Genomic DNA, 22,051 nt, shown 5'->3' with positions numbered 1-22,051 from the left:
AATGGGAAAATGAAATGAAGAAGGTTTGATTTATAACTAGCAAAGAAATAATAGATGTATTTATATCAATAAAGTATATGAGCTTAATGACTACCTAATTTATCTAAAACTACTACACCTAATTTATGGCTACTGAGTGTTTATGAGGTATACTAAGATACTAAGGGTTTTGTTGTATGTTTGCTAAGGCAATATTAATAAACTAGTGCTAGCTGTTAATAGATATTGTTTTATAATACCATTTCATGAAAAAAGACAACCATTACCAGAAGTTAAAGGGAAGTATATGGTACCATTGTCAGAAGCCAAAGTGAAGTATATAGTAGTCCCTATGTTTATAATGACAAGTCTCTGCTCCATATGATAAACTCTGGTCTTCCATGATATGAGAATTTAAGTTTATCAATACAAAGTTATATTATCAGGAAACATACTAACTGTTCACTTAACCTTTGAATATGTAATATGAATGCTTTGAAAAGTAACACATTTCACTCTAAATGTGTTTCAGTGTATCTGGGTAGAAGGAAAATTTAGACAAGATTTCATGCTTAAATCCAACTATATAGTTTTGTAACTGTCACCTATCTTTAATTGAACACAAAGAAATGCCATATTATTGAATATTTTCCTGTTCTTCAAAGCAACATCTCCTCTCTAGTCTTCCCCACATAAGAAAACAGCATCAGATGCCATTAAAATCCTGAATATTGAGTCTGGTGAGATGGCTAAGTGAGTATACATGCTTGTTGTCAAGGTTTAACAGCCTGAGTTCCATCCCCCAATCATGTGTAAAAGGTAATAGAGAGAAACATTTTTACAAACTTGTTCTCTGACCTTTTCATACATTTTGTGGCACACATTAGACACATACACATGCACACACACACATGTGCACACACATGCATGAACATATGCATGCAAACACACAGTACAAAAAGAATAAAACATTTTTAATTAAATATAACCTAGATGACAACTCACTTAATACATAATCTACCAACAGGTCCTGTTTATCCAAGTCAGTAATATATATTCAGTCTGACTGTTTATCTTGATCTCCACCATCTAATCCAAGCCATATTCATTTCTCATTTGGGTGATTAAATGAATAAAACCTAAATAATCTCCTCAACTTCATTTTAAGTCCATTTATTCTATTTATGGAGTGAAACTAATATGATGTTTAAAATATTAAATTACACTAGTTTGATTTAATATATAAATATAAAAATATTCTTATAGACTACTCTAGGATATTTCAATCTATATGTCTATTTTATTATATTTCAATAAGCTTGAAAATATTCATCTCTTCGATTATATGCAATTTTATTATGGTACAAAAGTTCACAATCTTATTTTAATGTGTGTTTATGTGTATATGTGTGTATGTTCAAGCACACATGCATTCACGAGCATGTGTGTGCATGCATGGAGGTGCATGTAGAAGTCAAAAAACAGTTGCAAATCTCTTTAACCACATTAGTTTTAGGGATTGAACTCAGCTTGTCAGACTTAACATCAAACACCTTTACATTCTTGAGTCATTTTGCCTTTCCAAGAATGGAATTGTTAACAAGCAATTGCCACATGTCTGTAAATAAAAGTTGAGCATTTCACATTTGGGCTTGGCTTGTGAAGGATGTAATTTTGAATTAAAAATAAACATACTGGAACATACATCCAGATCAGAAACATTCATATGCACAGCTGGAAACAGATACTGCAATCTGAAAGTATAATTAAGATTTACCATCTCTATTTATAGGGTATGAGCTTTGCAAATTTATTGTCTTTAAATATGAAGGTTTAGAAAGTATTAGATAGAGGAAGATAAAATATTCACTGAGTACAATGTAATTTGATATATAAAGAGGTATGTTTAAATTCAGTATTGAGGATGGCAACATGAGAGGGAAACAGAAATATAAATTAAAATAACACACTCAGAAAAAAATGCATAGCATTTCAATGAAAGACACAAAACACTCCATATTCCTTGAAAATAAAGCTTCTCTTGAGTTCAGTAGATATGCCTGCTAATGCACACATTATTAATGTGTAAATGTACGAAACAAGCAACTATGCTAATGGAAGGTTGGATGGTGTCTTGCAAATGGGTGATTTGTGACAGCAATGAAGCCCCTTTCCATGGGAAATCTTGTCATTTAATCATGAAGTAAAAGATTCCTACAAATAAGACAGTCAGGCCAAACTGAAGCTGTTGATAGGCAAAGCTTTCCAAGTGAACACATTGCTGTTCTGACAGAGTTAAAGGAATGTAAATGCTTCATATTCTTAATCCTTTTATTGCAGCATTAATACTAATCAGATAAAGTAAATTTAAGTGATTCAGCAAATCCACTTACCTTTAAAATGTAGGAATTATACGGCTGAACTACTGGGATCAGATAGCTATAAGATTAGTGCTTTGGAATGTCTCTGGAGGAGATAGTAACTTCTTATGTTTTGTGTGTGCTGTATAAGATTTGTTTGTCTGTGAGTAGGCTATCTCCATATTTATGTTCTATAGGCAGTTCATAAAAATGTAGAAGAAAAAAATAAATTATAGAGGTATATCAAAAGAGATAAATTGGAGCTTTTAAGTAGTTCCTTCTTTAACAAACGGCTTTACAAAGAGCACTATAGTGCAATCACTATCTTCTTCCATAAAAGGGCCTGGCATGTGAATTTGTTATTAAAGGAGGTGATCACTTGCGGTCAGGATTACAGGAAATGGTAAACATAAATATCTCCTTCCCACTCACCTTCAGTGGCACAGGTGTTCAGCTTACAACAGTTACTTGTCTTTCTAATGTGTCTAGCTCAAGGAGAATCACAAGATTTATTTGATATTGTCCCTTTTCTCTTTTTATTTAAAAAAGAGCTGCATATTTATTTTGCTTTCTGACTCTGTACTTGTGCCTTCAACACTTTCACAACATTTTTATGCTCCTCAATAAGGAAAGGCCTTTTGATCCTGCCATGACACAGTTGGCACTCATGGAACCACCATAGACCCTGCTGACATGCTTCTTTGTCTTAGACAATATCATAAAAACTTTCCGTCTTATAACATGAACCCCTAAAGTCTGCCTTGGCACACACCCCATGCCAGGTTAGGTGCTTTCCCAACATTCTTGATATCAAGGTAAACAATCCTGTTGCCAGGGGTTTAAGATAGCCTAGCTTTGTTAGAGGCTGGACTGTAGGAATGCCTATGATAGTATGTCAAAGGCTGGACTGTTCTACGAACCTCTAAAGCACTATCCCTGGAAGACAAAATTGTCACATGCCTAACCAAACACTGTTACCAGAATTGAATGAAATAAGAAAGTATTAGCATAGTCATTTACAGTTAAGCACTAACACTCTTTAATAATTTGAGTACTTTAGGGTAATTTGATGCTTAATTGGCATTCAGTATTTGCTTCCCACGTTGAGTTCCATTATGGCAAATGGAGCCCTACAAGGTCCTATTTACTTTCCCTTCTCATTCATTAAGATCTTCAAGCATATAAGAAAGCAGTAAAAACAAAGGGCAGCAGATATCCTGGTAGAGGCTGCCCAATACATGGTGTTAGGGTGCATCTAAATTGAAAGCTTACTGTAGGCAGAACTCTTGCTTCCAAGATTTTCCTCAATTTCTAGAACTGTTGTATGTACCTTATATACATACCTTTCACAACTAGACAACATGGACTTGGCTGTAGCTGTTCGTTGAACAAAACAAGGGGTTTTATTATGACATATCTATGCACACATTTAATATATTGTTTTCATATTCATCTCCTCCATTACCCTGCTCTGTTCTCCCTCATTTGTCCCTTTCTATATGTCTAATAATACCAGTTTTACTTCTCTGTATTTAAAAAATACCTAACAGCTATATTCTATATATTACATTGCTGTGTGAGAGTATATATTATTTGCATTATCTGTGGTTAGTATGTATTATGTGCATCTTTGAAATGGTCATGGAAATTTAATATATAAAAATTTAACTGCTATTTGTTGCATCCATGAAAGAAAAATTTTGAAAGACCATATTGACACTAGTCCCAAATAGACTTGTTATCAGTCACAAGTTATATGGTCTACCCCCCTGTCTAATGCTTTTTCTTTGTCTGATAAGGGTAAACCTATGCAATGAATATCAGAGTATGGGTTTCTGCTTCTCCATCATACTTGGTATTTTTTCAGGGATACTTCTTACCTAGCTACAGCACTTTCTCATGATGTAGTATATGATGTTGATGTGTCAGGTAAATGTATTACATTCATTTACCACATCTGTTCCCAGCCTCTCTTTATGACCATTAGTTTAGTATACAACAAATAAAATTACTTCTCCATGATATTTAAAGGAAAGCTCTGAATTTATTTTTAAAAGTATTATCTCAGTTTTGTTTTTAATTTAAGAATTTTATTCTGAAACATCTTTAGACTTTTTAGAAAAGCTATAAAGATGGTATCATTAGTGGATCATTTAGAAATGGATTTTGAAGACTGATTAAGCATTTAAGTGTTGGCTGATCAGTTGGACTCAGATCACAAAAATCAACTGACTCCCGCTACTAATAAACTATTAGCTGACCTAGAGTGAATGAACAGAAAAGTATGCTGTTTCACTTCCATAAGCTGTTTCCATAGCACTAACAGAATTACCCTCACTTGCACACTGTTATTCCGTGCAACAGAGCATTAAAGACAAGATTAGGAAGGGAAAACAAAGCAACCTCAGGTTGCTTAAAATGTAAATTAAAAAGGAAAAGCAGATAAGATACCTAAGCACACAGATTTAACTCTCTTAAGTAGATGGAAAGAAGTCTTTGTTTCTGTAATTATTTTCAAACTGCCATTCATAATATATGAGGTTCTATCATCTGGGCATACTGACAAATCGATGAAATTCCATTTGTTGAGATGGAGAAATGCTAATATAGAATTCAGGCAAGCAGATACCTTTAGATGCTTTAATAACAACAATTATCCTGGTCATTTTTAACCTAAAGAATGGCACTACTGCCTCTGATACCTTCCTTGCAGGCAGAAGTAAGAGGGAGTTAGTTCTTCTATCTCAGAGACAGACATTCTTCTCATTCTCACAATCAGAGCAAGAATGAGATGCTGGTAAAGAGGTGGTTTTTGACTTTAGCGTGGGGAATGGAAAAGAAAGAGAAACTCAGGTTATAAAGATGGAAGGATGATGAAGGGACACAAACACTGAATTTCCAACTTGTACGAGGGGGATTTATAGGCTATGTCCAGGATAAGAATTTTTTTCTGCTAAGTTAACAAGAAAGATCTATTGTGTTATTTGTGATCCTGTTGCTTTCATTTGAAAAAAAAATGTTCTGTCTAGAGGATGAACTTGAATATTGTCTAAGAATAGGGGATTAGTATTAATAAATTTATGATCTGCTAATATCTTATATGCAGTTCTTTTAAGGTAAGATAACTATTTTTCTAAAGTGACTCAGAAACTATACTCTTACCTTCTTGTTTGGTTTTTGAGACAGAGTTGTGTAGTCTTGACTTTCCTGGAACTCTCTCTGTAGACTAAGCTGCAGGCTCAAATTTACAAAGATCTGCTTATCTCTGCCTCCTAGTTCTGTGATTAAAGGCATGCATCACCACTGCCTAGCTTATATTCTTACTTTTTAAGACCTTTAATTCTATGAATATACTAAGGCTAGATGTTCCTGAAGAAATGGAAGTAAGCAAGTGCCTTTATTTAGTTTAATCAATGCTTTTGAAAATGATGGGCTATATAATGGTCATACATTGTGAAAGGTCATAAATTCAAACACATCATTAAGCTAAGGAATAAAAATATGAACAGAACTCCAATGAATCAAATTTTTTCTCTCTCTTAATGTATCTTTTTAATTTTATTTAGGTTTATTTGTTAATGCATTTTTAGATATGATTGTTCTGTCTGCTTAGATGCATGCACACCAAAATAGGCATCAGATAGCATTATAGATGGTTATAAGCCACTATGTTGTTGCTGGGAATTGAATTCAAGACCTCAAGACCTCTAGAAGAGCAGAGGAGTCAGTGCTCTTAACTGCTAAGATACCTTCCCAGACCCATGAATACATCTCTTAATAGTTCCTATATTGATCTTTTCTGGGCTTCCGTTGATCTCAGATAACTATGCATCCAGATACAGCAGATTGCAAATGTTCAATTTCATCTGTTATTTCCCTGGTGATTTGAAGGTTGTTTCCCCACCTTGTCACTTGGCCTCTCTACTTGTTAATTGGTTTAAACAAATGCGACCCACTGGTAATGGAGGAAGAAGTTTGACAAATTCCTTTCTTCTAGGCAGAAAGAGATGTTTCTTCACTATTTCCTTAAACTGTACCTTAAATACAAGTGTATTGGGTCTACAGGGACAGTTGCATAGGTAGTTCAACTCAGGAAATTGAGATATACAATAAGAGCTTCAATTGAGCCATGTAATCTTTAACTACCTTGTTAGCTTTTGTCCTGAAAGGGGATCTTGACAAGATATCATTGTTTATTTTGAATTTTCAGATATTTATAGGTGGGCTAGAAATGTGCTTTAAAAGTACACCCAAAAGTCCTCTTTCCAATTAGGAACAGTTTGAAAATGTTCCTAAATGTTTTAGTTTGATCAAAGTTGCATTCCTGAGTCACTTCCTTGCTCAGGCACATTGTTAATTTTAGATTTACTTAGTATAAATAACATTGCTATTTTGTGTCTCACTATTCCCATGATATAACATATTAGCTTACATGGCCAGAATGTAAGAAGGGACAAATGGACCTTGAAATCTAATGAACAATAAAAAATACAAAAAAATTATTTCCCTCCTTTGTAAGGAAATTGATGGAAAAGCCAACAAATTAGTGAAAAGAGAAGAGTTGGGAGAATAATTGTGCTCTGGGAGTTGCCCATTTGTAGGTTGCCTACACCCAAGTGTATAACCCATGCAAATAGGGGCAACAACAACTGGACACAGTGGACTGAAAAAAAATAAAACAAAAGGACAAGAAGTTGAGAGGGAAATGTTATAGGGTTTCCTGGTGGCAATTGGTGGGGGATAAAAGGGGGTGTTTATGATCTACATACCTCATAAACATTTATGTAATTTTCAAGCGATAAATAAAAATATTATGTTGAAAAAGGTAAACAAGCTGTTCAGTGATACCACAGGCTTTTAATCCTAGCACTCAAGTATAGTGAGGAGGCCACTTGCTGGTTGCTGGCTGCTCAACTCCAAAATAATCACACAGACACTGCTTAACCCATTAGCTCTAGCTTCTTTTTGGCTAACTCTTATATCTTAATTTAACTCATTTCTAGTAATCTGTGTATTGTCAAGTGGCTCTGGCTTACCGGATAAAGTTCCCAGCATCTGTCTTTGGTGGGGCTACACGGCTTCTCTCTTACTCGCCTTCTCTCTCCCACTACTCAGTTTAGTTTTCCTCACCTAGCTAAGTTCTGCCTTGCTATAGGTCCAAAGCAGTTTCTTTATTCATTAATGATAATGACAGCATAGAGAGGGAAATCCCACATCACTCAGGAGGCTGAGGCAGGTGGATCTTTGTGAGTTTGAGATCAGCCTGGTCCAGGATAGGCCCCAAGGCTATAGAGAAAACCTGTCTTGAAAAACCAAAAAAAAGTAACCAAAAGCAGATTGCTTATATGTTATATAAATTGTAAGCTCTGGCCTTATATGCTGCTGTTTTTGTTCCCTACTGTGTACCTGATAAGTGATATGTTGTTAACACTAGAAGTGCAGCCATTAAAACAGACTGAAGTAAGCAGGTCTGGTTGATAGAGTAGTGAAAAGTTAGAACGGAAGGCACATGAATTAAATAAACAAACGAAACAAAAGAAGTTAGATAATTCCATATTCTGCTAAAGAAATAAAAATGTTAACATTTAAACTATAGTCATAGATCCTGAGAGTAAGACACACCTCAGTTAACTGCACAAGGCAATCTAGGTGAAGCAACTGGTAAAAGTGCTTCACTAGTGGTTTTGAAACAGGACTGATTTGAGAGCTAAGTGTGTTTGTTTTGTTTTACTTCCTTCTTGAATTCACTTGACTTCAACATCATCCTTAGGACACTTCCCTATAGCCAATGACAGCTAGTTAATCCAGTAAACAAGTTCACACTTATGGAGGAAACATGTCGTAAAAAGAACACAGATTTTAGTGTCATGTGATCTTCGGCTTAGGTTCAATTCTGGCTTTTATCTAGTTAATTTCTACATTGTGTAGTGTGATGGGTAGCTCTTTTGAAATAGTATACTTTTTATACTTTTGAAATGAGGATAATGATATTCCCTACTCCACAATGCTATGATTATTAAAATTCTTTAAATTATCTAGGAAAGTGTTTCCAATGTTGTAGCTGCTTGATAGATGAAGATTTTTTGTTCATTCTCTGTATGTTCTCATTCATTTTGTATCAGTTTTCAATTCATTATACATAGGGAGTATCAAGAAGATCTCAAGGGCCAAGTCAATTGTGCCCCTATTACTGTTGACTTTCTGATAAGTTTATACATTGTTTCAGGTTCGGATTAAGACCTATAATGAACAGTTTCATTTAACCGCGCATCAACCCTATGAGATGATGATGACATTTTATCAAAGTTGAAGCTAAAACATAAAGCGTCTGCCATAGAGCTATAACGTTAAATAGCCAAGGCTCTAGTTACTAAATAGGACCATGTAAAAGCCTTTCAAAACTACTTATGAAAAACCACTCTCCTACAAAAAAGTCACCAATGTGCTAAGGGATATATTTATCAAGTGCAGCTATACTCATGTATGGATATATCAACAACTTAAGATCTCAAGAGTTATAACTCACAATAACTAAAAAAGGTACCTATTTTTTAGTCACATGTGTCAGACAGTATGTCATGAATTCTATGTGTGGAACTTTAATTCTTACAAAAATTCTTCAGCATTTAGTTGATTTCCTCTACATTTTACAAATGAAAACACAGAAGCTTACTCAGCATTATAAGATTAAAAAGGTACAGTACTAGAATGTAACCCCTTGGTCATGTCATGTCAATGATTAGGCATATTTATCATGCATACCTGTGCAAAGGAAAGAATACTTGCATAACTGAGAAGTCAAAATCTAAGTCCCAAAGCCATTTTACATTGTTAGTTTGTACTTATCATTGAAGATGCTCATTTGAAAGTAGCACTTTGGAAGTATTCTCTCTTATAGTAGTGTTGGAGAAAGGAAAGGAAAGGAGGAAATGGTGTAATTATACTATAATCTCAAAAAATAAAATAATAATTAAAATAAATTAAAACCTCATCAAAAAGTCAATAGGAATTTTGTGATGACTTATTTTCCTTTTGTCTTTCAGCTTCACTAAAAATCAAGTATCCTATTACACTACCCTTGGGGATCTGAAAATACCTAATCGTAGAATGGATTATATAGAACTACTTGGGCACTACAATTTTAAATAATTTAGTAGTTTTCTTATTGAAGAATTTTATTGACTAAAATTCTCTGTAATAAACCTAATCACAACTCTTTCTTTAATGAGTTCTTGTGATTTATAAGGATTAAAGAATGACACAAGGTCTGAAACTATCACATTAAATTCAGGAATTATGAGTATATGTTACATTTACACTCTCACAGACGCTACTCATTAGCAGTAATTCTACTCCACCTTAACTAATTTACTCATAAGATATTTATTTGATTTTATGAAGCAATAGCAGATTTCAACAAGATAAGATTTTAATACAGATTTAAGGTGTGAGGGGAAGGGATCAAGAGGTGGGGCTTAAAGGAGGATAATAGTAGGGATTCAAGAGAAAGTACAGGATTTTGTCTAAGATCATTGATTCAAAGCAGCATCCGAGTCAGTGGAGGAATAACGTTAAGAAAAGAAGAGTTGGAGTGTTCCACCACTGTGTCTGTCTTGTCCTGTGGACTTTCCTACACACCAGTTAGAATTAGGTGTACATGTCAATGAATGCCTTCCACTGATAAACCAGGCTGCCAGATGACAGTGCCCACCTAGGAAGCCACTGCTACCACCAAAGTTACTATGGCTATTAACCTGTGTTAACTGTAGTCATCAATAAGATGCTCAGTACTGGAACTGGAAGAGTCAGAAGAAAATCTGAGCTGTTGAAAACCGAAGAGAGAACACTGGAGCAAGATAAACACGGTATTGCGTAGTCGAACTGTGGCCATGAAAGCTGCAACTGAGATAACCAGCTGTGGAAAATGACTCTGTCTCACTTGCCACTGCTGGGTAATTCTACATGGAATAATGAGAATTGTGTAGTGCAACCCTACTGAGTTGTCCAACAGTACACAAAGCTCTCAGGTGGATGGATCTTCCAAACCTTCCTGAATCAGAAAGCAGTACCTATGGCAATGTCAATCTCTCTTTCACTAGAAGAAAAGTTTTAACTGGCTGGGAGGTAGGGTATTCAGGATAAAGAATTCTAAGGGAGGCAAATCTTATCTGGATTGTTCCCATCATGTTCCTTTTCTGAGATAAACAGACACAAGCAGTCTTCTTAGTCACCTATGCAGACTGGTACCAATGACAATCCAAAGGCACAAATTGTTACATCACAGTGAAGAAGGAATAATAAGTACACAACATCTTCTTTTTCATGATATTTCTTATCTTCATTTTTAATATTTTTGGTGTTTTCTTGTTTTTACATATTTATTTTGATTAAACGTATAACTTTGAACTTTAGTTGTTAAGTTTCTTCTGTATTTTAGTTTCCATATCACAAGAAAATTTCTCTATGGCTGTCCCTTGCTTCCCTACACTTAACAAAAATCCTCTTTTAACATATTCACAACTACAGTAGTATCTTTACTATCTCTTATGCCTCTTATCTATATACTTTGGTTCTTACCTTTCCATCTCCTTTCCCCTTTCTTCACTCCTTCCTCATTCCACTACTTGAATATTGATTCCACTAGATCTAAAAATATCTACAAACTGCATTTCCCGCACACCAGTATTCCAAAGCAGTGGTCACTGAACTTCATGAGCACATAAGTGAAGTGTACATGTATCCTTATTGCCACTCATTAGTGGGACTTCTGGTAAATGATTAGGGATAATTGTAGCCATCTACCCACCACATAGAAGCAAGAAGGATAACACATTGTAATGGTAGTCCTTCAGATTGAGTCAGAAGAGGGGAGAAATTATTTAAAAAAAAAACAAATGACATATGGAGGACTTAAATAAACAGAGGAGCAAATCAATGAATAAAATTATAAAACAACCTCAAGGAAAAAACCCAAATTATTCAAAGATACTGGAAAAAACATACTTAAAGAGGTAGGTAATTGACTATTCCAAGAGGAAATGAACAAATACTCCAAAATGAATGAAAGCGACAATACTTATCAGAATGTTTGGAGTATGGTCAAAGATATCCTAAGAGGAAAAGTTATAGCTATAAGTTCTCACATTTAAAAAATTAGAAAATTCTCCAATAAAAAGAACCTGTTTTTGTTCTAAAAAACAAATTGAGACTAAATTCAATTGAAAAATATATCTATAATAATAAAATTTGGGTGAAGAAATTAGTGAAACACAAACTAAAAGCCAACACATAAAATTATTTAGTTTTCTATGAAAGCTTAACATGATTGACATATTACTAGATAACTACCAAGGGAAGAGAGATCACATAATAAATTTAAAAGTGGGTTGTTATAACACACTCCAATAAATTTCAGAAGATCATTAAGAAATATTGTGAACAGATAAAAGACACAGAGGAGATGCAGAAATTTCTAAATGCTCATGATCTACTAGAATTAAATCTAGAAGACAAAGGGAATTTGAAAGAACCAGAAAAAGAAATGAGATAGAAGCAGTGATTAAAATTTACTTCGGAAAGAAATGCCAATCTAGAGATATATGGGATCACTGTTAAAGTTAACCATACTTTCAGGAAAGATTTAATACCAATATTTCCTAAACTTTTCCACAAAATATAAAGTGAAGGAATATACTGAACTCATTCTGTGAAGCCAGTATTACCCTAATATCCAACTGACAAAACTCATAATAAACATAAATATAAACCAAACTGATAGGATGGATAAATACTGCAAAAATTCTCAACAAAATACTTAAAAATTCTACTAAATGATGCATTTTGAATATTCTGCACCATGGATAAAATGGTTTTATCCCAGGCATGCAAGGTTAGTTTGATGTGCCTGTATCACTCTCATTTTGTTACTTTAGCTCTGAGGTATAGCTTGACATCTGGATCAATAAAAGTAATCCACAATTTAAATAGATTTGAGAACAGAAGGAACCTCATCGTGATATTTAGAGCACATTTGACAATATTGTACCTGCCTTCAGGTAGTCCTGAAGAACTTAGGAATGGATGAGCCACATCTCAACATAATAAAGGCCATATAACAAACATGAGGAAATGAGGAAAAACTGAGCATTTCATCTAAATGTGAAATGGTACAAGAGAGGCCATATTTTCCACTCGTATTAAAAGCCTTAGGAAGAGCAATAGACAAGAAAGAGACATAAGACCTTTGTTGGAAGGGGGAAAAATCAAATCATCTCTAATATCAGATGGCCTGAATATAAGCTTAGAAGTTGCTACAGACTATACTAGAACTTTATTTTTTTAAAATATCTGTTAAGGATTTTCAACAAAGTTTCAAGATATAAAGTCAAAATGCAAGATGAGCAGATTTTCTATATATCAATAACAAACTTGCTCAGATAAAAATTAGGGAAATGGTCTTCATGAAAGACACTTTTAATTTAGATCCAGATTGATTCCTCCAAGTCTTCTGACCAAAGTGTGTGGTGTCATCAGTAATAGGAAATTAACTTCAACCTCTGGGAGGCAAACAAATTCAATAGCCATATTCTATATTGTTTTGAGTCCTTCTTGAACCCCTGACCAACAACAATAAAGGAGGTTTCTCATTCCTGGTACTGGAATTTTTGTTAGCTAGTCTATAACACTTTGAGAAGCATTATCCCACCAAGTGGCATAACTACACTTAAATTGCATACTATTTATAAAATGCAGTTATGTGTCTTATATGAAATTTTAGGTACATGTAAAATAGTATTACTTATGGATTTTTTCAAACACCCTTAGTGCTATTTATTCATATTTCCCCTTCCTCTCACTCTGTATTGACTTGCCTCCCTTTTCCTCAATTAAAGCCCCTTCCAACTTTTTCCCATTTCTCCCTTCATATAACCACATTCCTAGCAATTTTACCCCCTTCCCAATGTACCCCATTTATTTTCTTGGTTTCTTAGGTTACACATGTTGTGCACTCACATCTCCAATATTCGAAGGTAAGAACCACAGAGAACATCCACCATCTGTCTTCATTTCCTAGTGCTGGAAGGTGCTATTCAAGGCACCAAGGGAGGAACATACTCAAAAGTCTTTCCAGTTGTGACACCTATCAACTACAACAACAATAAGCACCGCAAGGTATCTCTAAGGGTGCAATAGGGGCACTAATATAAGTTGGTAGAGAGTATTTTGAAGCCAAATGGACATTTCAGGGCTAGCAGTATTAGCTATTGTATTACCCTGCTAAGAAAAGTGAAAAGAAACAGTTCTAACCTTTAGTGAGCTCATAATGTAGTAAAATTAGACTATGAATTTAAGTCAAGGAGTTGAAATGATTTATGTTCTATGATTAAGATCTGCAGAGTCATAAATGTATATATATCATAGGGCTATCATACATAGTACTTCCAAAGTAAACATGTAGTCAGAGACTTGAAAGATGAATATGAACTATCAGAAAAAGGGATAATAGGGTGAGTTTGTGGGTAGGGTGGGCTAAGAGACATATGTGGGAAGGTGCCTCAAGTAATGAGAACAACAAATGACAACTGAAAGTAATTTCTTATGACTGGCATATTGAGATTTGGGGGAGATTATGTTTGGGGAGGGTACAGAGTTAGTCATGTTTTAGAGCATGAAATGTGGTTTATGCCATATCAAGTAATTTTTTACTTGATCCAAATCATCATATGAATGCACTGAGTGGGCTAATACAAGCTAGAGGCTATAAACACTTTCCCATGTTTATATTTGTAGATGATTATTCTAGCAATAGTGTGAAGAATGGAATCATGGAGCTGGAAACATGGCTCTGCATTATATATTTTGGGAAGTATCTATAGTAATAGGCTTCCAAATGGCATCTTTTTCTGGTTTTTAGACAGGGTTTCTCTGTGAAACAGGCCTGGCTGTCCTGGAACTAGCTCTTGTAGACCAGACTGTCCTTGAACTCACAGAGTTCCACCTGCCTCTGCCTCAAAAGTGCTAAGATTAAAGGCATGTGCCACCACCACCTGGCTTTTCTTTTCTGTTTCTTTTGATTTTTTTGGTTTCCAAATGGCATTTTCAAGGTCTTTTCTGCAATTAAACCTTCCCCATAATTTCTCTATGCTTCCCCCCTCTCACTTTCACTCAATTTAAACCTCTTGTTCCATTATTCTCACTCCCTCTTCATATTGCCTATGTTATATTCTTTTACTTTTGAAATGCCCCATCCAATGGTCCCTTACTACTTTTCTGACTTCTAAATTGGGCACCAATTTAGATACTCACATGCAAAGTTTCAAATATTATCTGTATATGAGAAAGAAACTGCAGGGATTGTCTTTCTGGGTCTCAATTACCTCACATGGGATGGTTCTTTCCAACTCCATCCACTTACCTGACAATTTAATAATTTCAATTGTCATTATGGGAGAGTAATATTCCAATATATATCACCTCATTATTTGTTAATCAGTTGATAGATGTCTAAGCCCAGAATTTATCATTAGTGGGATATTTTGATATATATACTTATGCATACTTTATAATTAAAAGTATGCTTTTAATTATGAAAACATGCTGCATTTTTTACTGTAATACATCCGAACAAAGGAAGGAACTCATGAATATGTATAATTACATTGACTGACCTTAGAATTCAGAGTAAACACTTCCATAGACCAGAGAAAACCACTTGGTTTCTTACTTATCAGGAAAGAGTTGCAAAGGATGCTTTATACCCACTACTTTTTTTTTCCTAGCCATGTTTTGAGCCCACATAGGGACAAGGTCTCCTTTAAGAACAGTATAATTGCCCATGCTGCTCTGTGTTTAATCTAATCTTTGTGTCTCTGCCCTAGGAAACTTATCAGCACTGTACCAGATGGCAGAAGAGCCATGACAAAGATATAGAAGTAAGCTGTTCAGGAGAAATCATCAATTCAGCTTGTTCCCTGTACTTCCCCTTTTCCTCCTCCTTTACATCACATAAACTGAAGAGCTTAACACTTGTCTTTTTCTGATTCATACGTAGGAAGTGGCAAAGTATGAGAGAAAAATTGTCACATCCAGTCCTGCTTTTTCTCAGTGTGATACTCGGAAGTCACTCGCCTTATGGAGCCACAATTTCCAGTGTCTTTATATATAAAACAGAATAATGGGTATTGCACTCTGGGGTTATTCAAATATGGTAATATTTTGGAAAGTGGCTGTGAGACAGTTTCTTGATCTGGAAAATAAATGTATTGAAAAAGACGACGTTTGAAAATAGAACTCAAAATGCAATCATCCTAAATATCATATGGCTATTGTTTCTATAAAAAAAGATACACTGAAACTATTTTGCCTCAAAATGGAGCATACAAGAAAGTGATAATATGAGATGGTGGTCTAATGCTTTAGGGGAAAGTAGATCAGGAGTAGGAACATTTAATCAGATTTAAAAAAAAAAAAGGTGAAGAAGATGAAAACAATTGACTCCCGTATTGAAGCCCAAAGGGGTAGAAGTAATACATCCAAGAACAAGCAAATGAACAAGCAAAACCAACAAGCAAAACAGAAGCTTTTGCTTCTTAAGTGTTTGCTGTAAAAACTGATCAGGCGCATCCAGGAAAGGAATAGAAAGTGGCCTATAAATGTTGTGAAAATGGTTGTTATTCATTGGCCTCTATTACAGATCGGATGGGAGAATATTGAATAGAAGTTAGGGGTGATAGATTCTGCCAGGCCTAGGGACCTGCTGACAGACCTCAATCATCACATGTATTGCCTTTGACTATATCTGTGTAATGAATATAATCTCTAGTGGTATAGGAATTATCTGGTTACAATCATCTTTGTGAGTTCCTGGGTGATTTAGCTATGCCATGGAAACAGAAAGCTAGCACTGACTAGGACGCCTTCTTGCCCTAGTATTTGTCCATGAACCTGTGGATAGTGGAGGAAACTTCTGCTTGGCTCTGCTTGAAATAACTGTATGACACAAAATGCATTTTAAAAACTGAGGTCAATACACTTGTAAAAATTTCAAAAAGCAAGAAAGTAAGGGAGCAATTCACATTCAGGCTATGTAGTCTCATATGCTATTAATAGAAACAGCTTCCTTAAATATATATAATATTGTGGATTCTGGATGTTTCTATGCAAAATATTGATATTCATTTCACATTTGAAAAGAATAGCATTATTTTAAAGATGAATATATTTAATGGTTTCAAACAAGGAAGTTTTATAGAAAATTCAAATGCTACTGAAGTAATCCAGATAGTAGCTAATATTAGGACACTAAGACAACAATGATCAAAGTAGGAAGTGGTTAAATTTTATATATTATTTGAAAGAAAAGCCACTAAGGTTTAACAATAAGTTTAATATAATGACATTAAAAAATAGAAAGTGTTGAATTGGAGAGGAAGAAATGGTGGTGTATTTTATTCAAATACATTATATACATGTACAAACATTGAAAAGGATACTAAAACAGAGAATGCTTTGGATTTCTTATAAGATGGTGGAGCAATAAATGAGTTGGTAAAAGTAGTGTCAGGGATATTTATGGGGATAGTGAGGAAATCAGTTTTAGATATAGTAGGTTTTAATTCAAATAGAGAAACCTGATAAATATTTAATTATATAATTTTGATTTTCAGTTGGATATTCAAGTTAGAAATGCATTTGAGAGTAATCAGTTTATCATATGCATGATATTGAGAATTTTGCTTTTTATGTATATATATATATGTGTGTGTGCATGTATTTTGTATATATTCATGTGTGTATATCTAAAAAATTAGAAACACATGAGTGAATACTTAAAGAATTGTCACATGTAAGATTCAGTAAAGCACACATTTGCTGGAGGATGCCACTTGTTTCATTACCAGCTGCTTAGCCACGAATAATCATACAGAAGCTATTAGTTCTATTAGCCCAATTGCTCCAGCTTCTTATTGGCTAACTCTTACATCTTAATTTAATCCACTTCATTAATCTGCATATTGCCACATGGCTGTGGGTTACTGGCTAAATTCCGGGCATCTGCCTCTGGCAGGGCTACATGGCTTCCCCCTGACTCTGCCTCCCTTCTTCTAGCATTCAGTTTAGTTTTCCCCACTTATCTCTGTTCTGCTATAGTTCTGCTACATAGGCCCAAAGCCATTCCTTTATTAACCAATGATATTCACAGCATACAGAGGGTACTCCCACATCAACTCCCCTTTTCTGTTTAAATAAAAAAGAAAGGTTTTAACTTTAACATAGTCAAATTACATATAAAAAACAGGTATACATAAGGATTATAGTTACAATTTTTAAATATACTTTATCTTTTATCAAAACTAAGGAAAACTATAATTATAACTATTCTTTAACTCTATCAAAGACTCCAGAAAGATACAATATTACCTAAGTGCAACACTCTAGAATTGACAGAGACATCTCTCTGCCTGGACAGTCACCCAAAGTTTTTCTATACCATTGGGACATCCATTTTCAGCCTATTGGCTCATAGTATCCAGCAGACATTTCTATTAAGCAGAAAATTTCAAAGATAGTTTTGCCTATATTGACAGTTTATCAGTCACTTTTTTCTGTGTCCTGCAAAATGTCGGCAGACTCTTTCATGAAACAGGAACCCTGAAGGATTGTCTCACCTTTAGGCAAGTTCAGCAATCATTTTTTTTGTGGGTCCTGTCTGTCCAGTACATCAAGCATCAAGATCTGTTTCTTACCCAAATGGGTAACCAACTCCATAAGAAGACTCTTCAATGTCTGTCATCCTCTTGAAGTAGATTGGTGCTGCCAGGAGCAGATGTGTCTCATTGTCATAGAAAGTCCTAAGTTCTTAAACATTTTAAATGCCTTATCCTGTAGTCTTTGAAAGGTTTGAAGAATACCTATCCATCTGAAACACATCTCTGTATTTCTAGAAAATCTATCTAGCATGACTAGAAGCCTGACTATTATAGATGACTCTCTATTAAGCTATATTTCTTAATTATACATTATAATTTTAAATGATCTGCACACAATACCTTAATCAAGAGCAGAAATACACATATAATAAAATTGACCTTAAATTTGTCTCAATAAAGCAAGATCCAAACCAATGCAAATCTCTATAGAATATCCCCCTTTAAATGTAAACAAACATTTATGAACAGTATTTGGGAATATGGGCATAGTTTTCCTCCAAACTGCTTCCTGTCTTTTGTTGGGTGAAGTATTTTAGGAGTGTTCACAGTGACCTTTCAAGGGATCTTGGCCCATCATACCACATTAGTCTGGCAGCAATCCCCAAGTTCTCTTCTTTTGTAGAAGAAAAGAGCCTCTTTTCCAAAGCAAAGATCCTTAGATCCAAATTTTGAAGACAAGATACCTTTAAAGTATATATGTTGGTTGCTTCACTCCTTCACAGTCAAAAACTTCAAAGAAACCATATTGATATACATAATCCAGACTCTCTATGTATAGTCCATCTTTACATGGCTTATTTTTCTTACTCTATTACTCTTCATACAAGTTTAATATTTTGTTATCTTTACTCCTTTAATCTATTACTGACTATACTCTGTCTCTTTAAAGACTTTGTTTCATTTGTTCAAACCATCTGCTTATTTTCCAACACTCTATATTCTTTTTCTTCTCTCTCCTAAGCCTAATTACATTTATTTGTCATTGGGACCCATTTAGAGGTCTTTTACTTCTGAATTTGTCCTTATTGTGTATCTGTAAGCCTTTTCTGACCAGGACATCTTCTTAAAATGCTAAGCACTTATTAAAAACCTAAGCTTTGGCATTACACAGACATATATGGCAGTTCCTGCTTGCCCTACACAGTCTACCGTGGGGGAGCTGTTTTCTGCCTCTGAGAGTCATGCTCACAGCCTCATTTTTAGGCACACAGCCAGTCTATGTTGTCATTAAGCAAGTTGTAGCACTCTTCTCACAAAACCACATTTAAATGCTTGGCCTTTTTAAAGAGCCAGAGGTTGCTCTGGCAGTATGGCCCAGTAAGCCAACATTTCAAAATGATGTGGCTATTTCCCTGCTACTGATGAATCAGGAAAACCTCTCTGTGTATCACCACGTGACTATGGCTTACTGCCAAAAGTTCTGGCATCTGTCTCCAGTGGGGCTCCATGGTTTTTCCATGACTCCACCTCCTTTCTCCCAGCATTCAAGTAAGTTTTCCCTGGCTAGCTCTGTTCCCCTATAGCTCTGCTATAGGCCCAAAGCAATTCATTTATTAACCAATAATATTCACAGCATACAGAGGAGAATCCCACATCACACATTAGGTAAACATTAGTTTCTCTAATAAGCAAATGTTAAATATATTTTAGAAACAAAATATTTATGTCTTGCTTGTTTAAGTTTTAAAATTAGTGTTTCTGATTAGGTAAGATTTTTTGCTGAAGATTTATGCCTCATTAGTCCTTAATATGTGGGTTGGTGGATCATAGCATTAATGTTCATCATATCATATCATGCTGGTAGAAGAAAAATTATTTTGAACGATTATGAGTGGATGTATTTTACTGATGAATTTCAAAATTACTACATGTAGCTTCATGCCAACAGCTGAGGCTCCTCTCACCTTCTGGGCAGATGCTCAAGCAGGGAAAGGAATGGTCATGGGGAGAGGGAAGCGCCTGAGGCTTCGACACTTCTGGCTTCTCCTTCTCCTCACTCCTGTCCCTTTCTAGCACAGCCTTGCTACCGAGCTTGCCTGAGTCAGAGCAAAGGTCCAGGAGCAGTGGAAGGGTGGTGAATGGGAACAGAGCACAAAGGGAAGAGGCCCTCGGCCCAAGGGAGGTGGAAAATGGCCCTCCTCCGAACAACTCCCCACTGAATTCACAGCACAGAAAACACCTCTAGACCATCGACTCCACGTGGAGGTATACTGAGTCCAGGGTCCAAAAGGGTAGGCAGGTGAGATGGGCAGGGGCAATAAAGACAAGATGACCAGTGGCGACGTGCTGCCCAACTGCAAGATGTTCTATCTGTTCAAGACCGCCTTCCCCAACATGCAGATAAATACTGAGGAACATGTGGATGCATCTGACAAAGAGGTCAATGTATGGAATCGTTAGATTCCTGAGGACATCCTGAAGGAAATAGCTGCTTCTAAAGAAGTACCTGCAAGGGAAGTATATATCTTAATTAAGGGAGCCATTTTAGGGTTGGCAAGAGACTTGACTCTAGAGGGGTTCCCAGGTGTCCAAGGAGATGTCCCCAGTTTGTTCCTTGAGCAGCAGAGGAAAGGGTGCCTGAACTGGCCTTGTCCTATAGCCATACTGATGAATATCTTGCATATCACCATAGAACCTTCATCTGGTGATGGATGGAGATAGAGACAGAGACCCACACTGGAGCACTGGACTGAGCTCCCAAGGTCCTAATGAGGAGCCGAAGGAGGGAGAACATGAACAAGGAAGTCAGGACCACGAGAGGTGTGTTCACCCACTGAGATGGAGCATGTGATCAAACTAGACTCTCTGAATGTGGCTGACGGTGGGGAGACTGACTGAGAAGCCAAGGACAATGGTGCTGGGCTTTGATTCTCCTGCATGGACCGGCTTTGTGGGAGCCTTGTCTGTTTGGATGCTCACCTTCCTGGACCTGGGTGCAACGGGGAGTACCTTGGACTTCCCATAGGATATGGAACCCTGACTGCTCTTTGGCTTGGAGAAGGAGGGGGAGGAGGAGTAGGGGGAGGGGAGGGGAGGGAAGTAGGAGGAGAGCAGGAGGTAGAAATTTTTAATAAAAAAACAAAAAAACAAACAAACAAAAAACAAAAACAAGAACAACAACAAAAAAGAAGTACCTGCAGAAAGCGTGACTGGATTGACCCGCTTGTTGCTACACAGAAGTACACGGAGGATCTTCGGAAGTATGTCACTACCATGGTGTGAGTAGCTGTGAATGGCAAACTTGTGCTAGGAGTTATTCTCAAGCCGTTTTCTGAATATACAGCTTGGGCAATGGTAGATGGTGATTCAAATGTGAAAGCCTGTACCTCCTACAATGCGAAGACCCCAAAGATCATTGTGTCTTGCTCTCATGCAGGGCTAATCAACCATGGTTACCTGGAGTTCCCTGTCCTAGGTAGCAGAGCCAGCAGGCCACGCCAGGTGGAGGGGGCATGTTCCTCTAACCTGTGCCCCAGGGGATGTTACAGAGGACAGTGCATCTGAAGGGCGGGCCATACAGGGTGAACCATGTGGTAGTGGCTGTTGGGCACCCAGTATAGCCCTTTGGGGGTTACTGCTCTGGTGAAGACTACGAGACACTTTATCAGATAGATGTGCACATTTTCAATGCTGTGTTCTTGCGTTAGACAATGCTGCCCCCAGTGAGGCCTGCCGTTGGAGGGCAGGTTTCTATTGTGCCCTATTTGCGGTATGGACACTTAACCGTCCTCATTGATGGCACCGTCTTCCTTTGGGGTGGGTGCAATGACACTGAAGCGGCCTGCAATGTACTCTATGCCTTTGATGTCAATACTCACAAGTGGTCCACACCCCAAGTGTCAGGAACAGTTCTTGGGGACTGGAATAAACCTTCAGCCTGTGTCTTGGGCAAGATCATTTACATTTTGGGGGGGATATGAGCAGTTGGCAGGCTACTTTTCCAATGACATTCACAGCTGTACATCTTTGGTGGCTATAATGTAAGGCTGAACCGGCACTTCC

At 36.2% G+C, this 22,051-nt stretch overlaps 2 pseudogenes; one reads left to right on the top strand and one right to left on the bottom strand.

Moving 5' to 3' along the window:
• Positions 1-2,898: 2,898 nt before the first annotated feature.
• Positions 2,899-21,264, bottom strand: LOC146889281 (large ribosomal subunit protein eL34 pseudogene; annotated as a pseudogene).
• A 264-nt stretch (positions 21,265-21,528) lies between these two features.
• LOC125403690 (kelch domain-containing protein 3 pseudogene) lies at positions 21,529-22,033 on the top strand (annotated as a pseudogene).
• Positions 22,034-22,051: the final 18 nt, after the last annotated feature.

Source organism: Myodes glareolus, chromosome X, assembly GCF_982192425.1.
Source record: "Myodes glareolus chromosome X, mMyoGla1.1, whole genome shotgun sequence".
Taxonomy (NCBI): Eukaryota; Metazoa; Chordata; class Mammalia; order Rodentia; family Cricetidae; genus Myodes; species Myodes glareolus.
This window is presented reverse-complemented; position numbering and strand designations above follow the sequence as displayed.